Raw genomic sequence first — 8,292 nt, 5'->3', positions numbered from 1 at the left:
GTCAGTTTTCTTGTTCTTAAGTCGGCATTCTTGCTTTTGTATTTAATTCCGATGCAATTTCTGTGATTCATCGTCAATAAGAAGGTCACAGGAATACAGTAAACCTGAAGTGAAGCATCGGAATCTATAATTAGTGTCACAGGAATGGTTCAAACATAACAGTGAGAAGTGCCAGTTTTCTTGTACTTAAGTCGGCATTCTGCCTTTTGTATTTAATTCCGATGCAAGTTCTGTGTTTCATCGTCAATAAGAGGGTCAGAGGGATACAGCAAACCTGAAGTAAAGCATCAGAATCTATATCTAGTGTCACAGGAATGGTTCAAAGCATACACAGTAAGAAGAGTCAGTTTTCTTGTACTTAAGTCGGCATTGTGCTTTTGTATTTAATTCCGATGCAATTTCTGTGTTTCATCGTCAATAAGAAGGTCAGAGGGATACAGTAAACCTGAAGTGAAGGATCGGAATCTATAACTAGTGTCACATGAATGTTTCAAACATAGACAGTAAGAAGAGTCAGTTTTCATGTACATAAGTCGGCATTGTGCCTTTTGTAATATTTTCCGATGCAATTTCTGTCTTTCATCGTCAATAAGAAGGTCAGAGGGATACACAAAACCTGAAGTGAAGCATCGGAATCTATAATTAGTGTCACATGAATGGTTCAAAACATAGAGAGTAAGAAGCGTCAGTTTTCTTGTACTTAAGTCGGCATTGTGCTTTTTCTATGTAATTCTGATGCAATTTCTGCGTTTCATCGTCAATAAGAAGGTCAGAAGGATACAGAAACCTGAAGTGAAGCATCGGAATCTGTAACTAGTGTCACAGCAATGGTTCAAAACATAGACAGTAAGAAGAGCCAGTCTTTTTGTACTTGAGTCGGCATTGTGCCTTTTGTATTTAATTCCGATGCAATTTCTGTGTTTCATCGTCAATAAGAAGGTCCAAGGGATACAGTAAACCTGAAGTGAAGCATCGGAATCAATAACTAGTGTCACAGGAATGGTTCAAAACATTGACAGTAAGAAGAGTCAGTTTTCTTGTACTTAAGTCGGCATTGTGCCTTATGTATTTAATTCCGATGCAATTTCTGTGAATCATCGTCAATAAGAAGGTCACAGGGATACAGTAAACCCGAAGTGATGCATCGGAATCTATAACTAGTGTCACAGGAATGGTTCAAAGAATAAACTGTAAGAAGAGTCAGTTTCCTTGTACTTAGGTCGACATTCTGCCTTTTGTATTTAATTCCGATGCAATTTCTGTGTTTCATCGTCAATAAGAAGGTCAGAGGGATACAATAAACCTGAAGTGAAGCATCGGAATCTATAATTAGTGTCTCATGAATGGTTCAAAACATAGAGAGTAAGAAGAGTCAGTTTTCTTGTACTTAAGTCGGCACTGTGCCTTTTGTACTTAATTCCGATGCAATTTCTGTGTTTCGTCGTCAATAAGAAGGTCAGAGGGATACAGTAAACCTGAAGTGAAGCATCGGAATCTATAACTAGTGTCACACAAATGGTACAAAAAATAGACAGTAGGAAGAGTCAGTTTTCTTGTACTTAATTCGGCATTGTGTCTTTTGTATTTAATTCCGATGCAATTTCTGTGTTTCATCGTCAATAAAAAGGTCAGGGGGATACAGTAAACCTGAAGTGAAGCATCGTAATCTATAACTAGTGTCACATGAATGGTTCAAAACATAGACAGTAAGAAGGGTCAGTTTTCTTGTACTTAATTCGGCATTGTGCCTTTTTGTATTTATTTCCGATGCAATTTCTGTCTTTCATCGCCAATAAGAAGATCAGAGGGATACAGTAAACCTGAAGTGAAGCATCGGAATCTGTAACTAGTGTCACATTAATGGTTCAAAACATAGACAGTCAGAAGAGTCAGTTATCTTGTACTTAAGTCAGCATTGTGCCTTTTCTATTTAATTCCGATGCGACTTCTGTGTTTCATCGTCAATAAGAAGGTTAGAGGGATACACTAAACTTGAAGTGAAGCATCGGAATCTATAACTAGTGTCACAGGAAGGGTTCAAAACGTAGACAGTACGAAGAGTCAGTTTTCTTGTACTTAAGTCGGCATTGTTCCTTTTCTATTTAATTCCGATGCAATTTTTATGTTTCACCGGCAATAAGAAGGTCAGAGGGATACAGTAAATCTGAAGTGAAGCATCGGATTCTATAACTAGTGTCACATGAATGGTTCAAAACATAGACAGTAAGTAGAGTCAGTTTTCTTGTACTTAATTCGGCATTGTGCCTTTTGTATTTAATTCTGATGCAAGTTCTGTGTTTCATCGTCAATAAGATGGTCTGAGGGATATAGTAAACCTGAAGTGAAGCATCGGAATCTATATCTAGTGTCACATGAATGGTTCAAAACATAGACATTAAGAGGAGTCAGTTATCTTGTACTTAAGTCGGCATTGTGCCTTTTGTATTTAATTCCGATGCTATTTCTGTGTTTCATCGTCCATAAGAATGTCAGATGGATACAGTAAACCTGAAGTGAAGCATCGGAATCTGTAACTAGTGTCACAGGAATGGTTCACACATAGACAGTAAGAAGAGTCAGTTTTCTTGTACTTAAGTCGGCATTGTTTCTTTTCTATTTAATTCCGATGCAATTTCAATGTTTCATCGTCAATAAGAAGGTCAGAGGGTTACAGTAAACCTGAAGTGAAGCATCGGAATCTATAACTAGTGTCACCGGTATGGATCAAAGCTTAGACAGTAAGAAGAGTCAGTTTGCTTGTACTTAAGTCGGCATTGTGCTTTTGTATTTAATTCCGATGCAATTTCTGTGTTTCATCGTCACTAAGAAGGTCAGAGGGATACAGTAAACCTGAAGTGAAGCATCGGAATCTATAACTAGTGTCACATGAATGTTTCAAACATAGACAGTAAGAAGAGTCTGTTTTCTTGTACCTAAGTCGGCATTGTGCCTTTTGTATTTATTTCCGATGCAATTTCTGTGTTTCATCGTCAATAAGAAGGTCAGAGGGATACAGTAACCCTGAAGTGAAGCATCGGAATCTATAATTAGTGTCACATGAATGGTTCAAAACATAGAGAGTAAGAAGAGTCAGTTTACTTGTACTGAAGTCGGCATTGTGCCTTTTGTACTTAATTCCGATGCAATTTCTGTGTTTCATCGGCAATAAGAAGGTCAGAGGGATACAGTAAACCTGAAGTGAAGCATCGGAATCTATAACTAATGTCACAGGAATAGTTCAACACATAGACAGTAAGAAGAGTCAGTCTTCTTGTACTTAAGTCGGCATTTTTCCTTTTCTATTTAATTCCGATGCAATTTCTATGTTTCATCGTCAATAAGAAGGTCAGAGGGTTACAGTAAACCTGACGTGAAGCATCGGAATCCATAACTAGTGTCACAGGTATGGATCAAAGCTTAGACAGTAAGAAGAGTCAGTTTTCTTGTACTTATGTCGGCATTGTGCCTTTTGTATTTAATTACGAAGCAATTTCTGTGCTTCATCGTCAATAAGAAGGTGAGAGGGTTATAGTAAACATGGAGTAAAGCATCGGAATCTATAACTAGTTTCACATGAGTGGTTTAAAACATAGACAGTAAGAAGAGTCAGTTTTCTTGTACTTAAGTCGGCATTGTGCCTTTTGGATTTAATTCCGATGCAATATCTGTGTTGCATCGTCAATAAGAAGGTCAGAGATATACAGTAAACCACAAGTGAAGCATCGGAAGCTATAACTAGTGTCACAGGAATGGTTCAAATCATAGACAGTAAGCAGAGTCAGTTTTCTTGTACTTAAGTCGGCGGTGGAAATTTTGTATTTAATTCCGATGCAATTTCTGTGTTTCATCGTCAATAACAACGTCAAAGGATTACAGTAAACCTGAAGTGAAGCATCGGAATCTATAACTAGTGTCACAGGAATGGTTCAAAACATAGACAGTAAGAAGAGTCAGTCTTCTTGTACTTAAGTCGGCATTGTGCCTTTTCTATATAATTCCGATGCAAATTCTGCGTTTCATCGTCAATAAGAAGGTCAGAGGGATTCAGTAAACCTGAAGTGAAACACCGGAATCTATAACTAGTGTCACAGGAATGATTCAAAACATAGACAGTAAAAAGAGCCAGTCTTTTTGTACTTGAGTCGGCATTGTGCCTTTTGTATTTAATTCCGATGCAATTTCTTTGTTTCATCGTCAATAAGAGGGTCAGAGGGATACAGCAAACCTGAAGTAAAGCATAGGAATCTATATGTAGTGTCACAGGAATGGTTCAAACATAGACAGTAAGAAGAGTCAGTTTTCTTGTACTTAATTCGGCATTGTGCTTTTGTATTTAATTCCGATGCAATTTCTGTGTTTCATCGTCACTAAGAAGGTCAGAGGGACACAGTAAACCTGAAGTGAAGCATCGGAATCTATAACTAGTGTCACATGAATGTTTCAAACATAGACAGTAAGAAGAGTCAGTTTTCTTGTACATAAGTCGGCATTGTGCCTTTTGCATTTATTTCCGATGCAATCTCTGTCTTTCATCGTCAATAAGAAGGTCAGAGGGATACAGTAAACCTGAAGTGAAGCATCTTAATCTATAATTAGTGTCACATGAATGGTTCAAAACATAGAGAGTAAGAAGAGTCAGTTTTCTTGTACTGAAGTCGGCATTGTGCCTTTTGTACTTAATTCCGATGCAATTTCTGTGTTCCATCGTCAATAAGAAGGTCAGAGCGATACAGTAAACCTGAAGTGAAGCATCGGAATCTATAACTAGTGTCACAGGAATGGTTCAAAACATAGACAGTATGAAGAGAAAGTCTTCTTGTACTTGAGTCGGCATTGTGCCTTTTGTATTTAATTCCGGTCCATTTTCTGTGTTTGATCGTCAATAAGAAGGTCAGAGGGATACAGTAAACCTGAAGTGCAGCATCGGAATCTATCACTAGTGTCACAGGAATGGTTCAAAACATAGACAGTAAGAAGAATCAGTCTCCTTGTACCTAAGTCCTCATTGTGCCTTATGTATTTAATTAAGATGCAATTTCTGTGTTTCATCGTCAGTAAGAATGTCAGAGGGATACAGTAAACCTGAAGTGAAGCATCGGAATCTATAACTAGTGTCACAGGAATTGTTCAAAACATAGACAGTAAGAAGAGTCAGTCTTCTTGTACTTAAGTCGGCATTGTTCCTTTTCTATTTAATTCCGATGCAATTTCTCTGTTTCATCGTCAATAAGAAGGTCAGAGGGTTACAGTAAACCTGAAGTGAAGCATCGGAATCTATAACTAGTGTCACATGAATGGTTCAAAACATAGACATTAAGAGGAGTCAGTTATCTTGTACTTAAGTAGGCATTGTGCCTTTTGTATTTAATTCCGATGCTATTTCTGTGTTTCATCGTCCATAAGAATGTCAGATGGATACATTGAACCTGAAGTGATGCATCGGAATCTGTAACTAGTGTCACAGGAAGATTTTACACATAGACAGTAAGAAGAGTCAGTTTTCTTGTACTTAAGTCGCCATTGTTCCTTTTCTATTTAATTCCAATGCAATTTCTATGTTTCATCGTCAATAAGAAGGTCAGAGGGTTACAGTAAACCTGAAGTGAAGCATCGGAATCTATAACTAGTGTCAAAGGTACGGATCAAAGCTTAGACAGTAAGAAGAGTCAGTTTTCTTGTACTTAAGTCGGCATTGTGCCTTTTGTATTTAATTCCGAAGCAATTTCTGTGATTCATCGTCAATAAGAAGGTGAGAGGGATACAGTAAACCTGGAGTAAAGCATGGGAATCTATAACTAGTGTCACAGGAATGGTTCAATACATAGACAGTAAGAAGAGTCAGTCTTCTTGTACTTAAGTCGGCATTGTGCCTTTTCTATATAATTCCGATGCAAATTCTGCGTTTCATCGTCAATAAGAAGGTCAGAGGGATTCAGTAAACCTGAAGTGAAGCATCGGAATCTATAACTAGTGTCACATGAATGGTTCAAACATAGAGAGTAAGAAGAGTCAGTTTTCTGGTACTTAAGTCGGCATTGTGAGTTATGTACTTAATTCCGATGCAATTTCTGTGTTTCATCGTCAATCAGAAGGTCCGAGGGATACAGTAAACCTGAAGTGAAGCATCGGAATCTATAACTAGTGTCACATGAATGGTTCAAAACATAGACAGTAAGAAGAGTAAATTATCTTGTACTTAAGTCGGCATTGTGCCTTTTGTATTTAAACCCGATGCGACTTCTGTGTTTCATCGTCAATAAGAAGGTTAGAGGGATACAGTGAACCTGAAGTGAAGCATCGGAATCTATAACTAGTGTCACATGAATGGTTCAAAACATTGACATTAAGAGGAGTCAGTTATATTGTACTTAAGTCGGCATTGTGCCTTTTGTATTTACTTCCGATGCTATTTCTGTGTTTCATCGTCCATAAGAATGTCAGATGGATACAGTAAACCTGAAGTGAAGCATCGGAATCTGTAACTAGTGACATAGGAATGGTTCACACATACACAGTAAGAAGAGTCAGTTTTCTTGTACTTAAGTCGGCATTGTTCATTTTCTATTTAATTCCGATGCAATTTCTATGTTTCCTCGTCAATAAGAAGGTCACAGGGTTACAGTAAACCTGAAGTGAAGCATCGGAATCTATAACTAGTGTCACAGGTATGGATCAAAGCTTAGACAGTAAGAAGAGTCAGTTTTCTTGTACTTAAGTCGGCATTGTGCCTTTTGTATTTAATTCCGAAGCAATTTCTGTGCTTCATCGTCAATAAGAAGGTGAGAGGGATACAGTAAACCTGGAGTAAAGCATCGGAATCTATAACTAGTGTCACATGAATGGTTTAAAAAATAGACAGTAAGAAGAGTCAGTTTTCTTGTACTTAAATCGGCATTGTGCCTTTTGTATTTAATTCCGATCCAAATTCTGCGTTTCATCGTCAATAAGAAGGTCAGAGGGATTCAGTAAACCTGAAGTGAAGCATCGGAATCTATAACTAGTGTCACAGGAATGATTCAAAACATAGACAGTAAAAAGAGCCAGTCTTTTTGTACTTGAGTCGGCATTGTGCCTTTTGTATTCAATTCCGATGCAATTTCTTTGTTTCATCGTCAATAAGAAGATCAGAGGGATACAGTAAACCTGAAGTGAAGCATCGGAATCTATAACTAGTGTCACATGAATGTTTCAAACATAGACAGTAAGAAGAGTGAGTTTTCTTGTACATAAGTCGGCATTGTGCCTTTTGTATTTATTTCCGATGCAATTTCTGTCTTTCATCGTCAATAACAAGGTGAAAGGGATACAGTAAACCTGAAGTGAAGCATCGGAATCTATAACTAGTGTCACAGGAATGGTTCAAAACATAGACAGTAAAAAGAGTCTGTCTTCTTGTACTTAAGTCGGCATTGTGCCTTTTCTATATAATTCCGATCCAAATTCTGCGTTTCATCGTCAATAAGAAGGTCAGAGGGATTCAGTAAACCTGAAGTGAAGCATCGGAATCTATAACTAGTGTCACAGGAATGATTCAAAACATAGACAGTAAAAAGAGCCAGTCTTTTTGTACTTGAGTCGGCATTGTGCCTTTTGTATTCAATTCCGATGCAATTTCTTTGTTTCATCGTCAATAAGAAGATCAGAGGGATACAGTAAACCTGAAGTGAAGCATCGGAATCTATAACTAGTGTCACATGAATGTTTCAAACATAGACAGTAAGAAGAGTGAGTTTTCTTGTACATAAGTCGGCATTGTGCCTTTTGTATTTATTTCCGATGCAATTTCTGTCTTTCATCGTCAATAAGAAAGTCAGAGGGATACAGTAAACCTGAAGTGAACCATCGAAATCTATAAATAGTGTCACATGAATGGTTCAAAACATAGAGAGTAAGAAGAGTCAGTTTTCTTGTACTTAAGTGGGCATTGTGCCTTTTGTACTTAATTCCGATGCAATTTCTGTGTTTCATCGTCAATAAGAAGGTCAGAGGGATACAGTAAACCTGAAGTGAAGCATCGGAATCTATAACTAGTGTCACAGGAATGGTTCAAAACATAGACAGTATGAAGAGAAAGTCTTCTTGTACTTGAGTCGGCATTGTGCCTTTTGTATTTAATTCCGGTCAATTTTCTGTGTTTGATCGTCAATAAGAAGGTCAGAGGGATACAGTAAACCTGAAGTGAAGCATCGGAATCTATAACTAGTGTCACAGGAATGGTTCAAAACATAGACAGTACGAAGAGTCAGTTTTCTTGTCGGCGTTGGGACTTTTGTATTTAATTCCGATGCAATT

This window comes from Schistocerca americana, chromosome 9 (assembly GCF_021461395.2).
Source record: "Schistocerca americana isolate TAMUIC-IGC-003095 chromosome 9, iqSchAmer2.1, whole genome shotgun sequence".
NCBI lineage: Eukaryota > Metazoa > Arthropoda > Insecta > Orthoptera > Acrididae > Schistocerca > Schistocerca americana.
Note: the sequence above shows the minus strand (reverse complement) of the source record.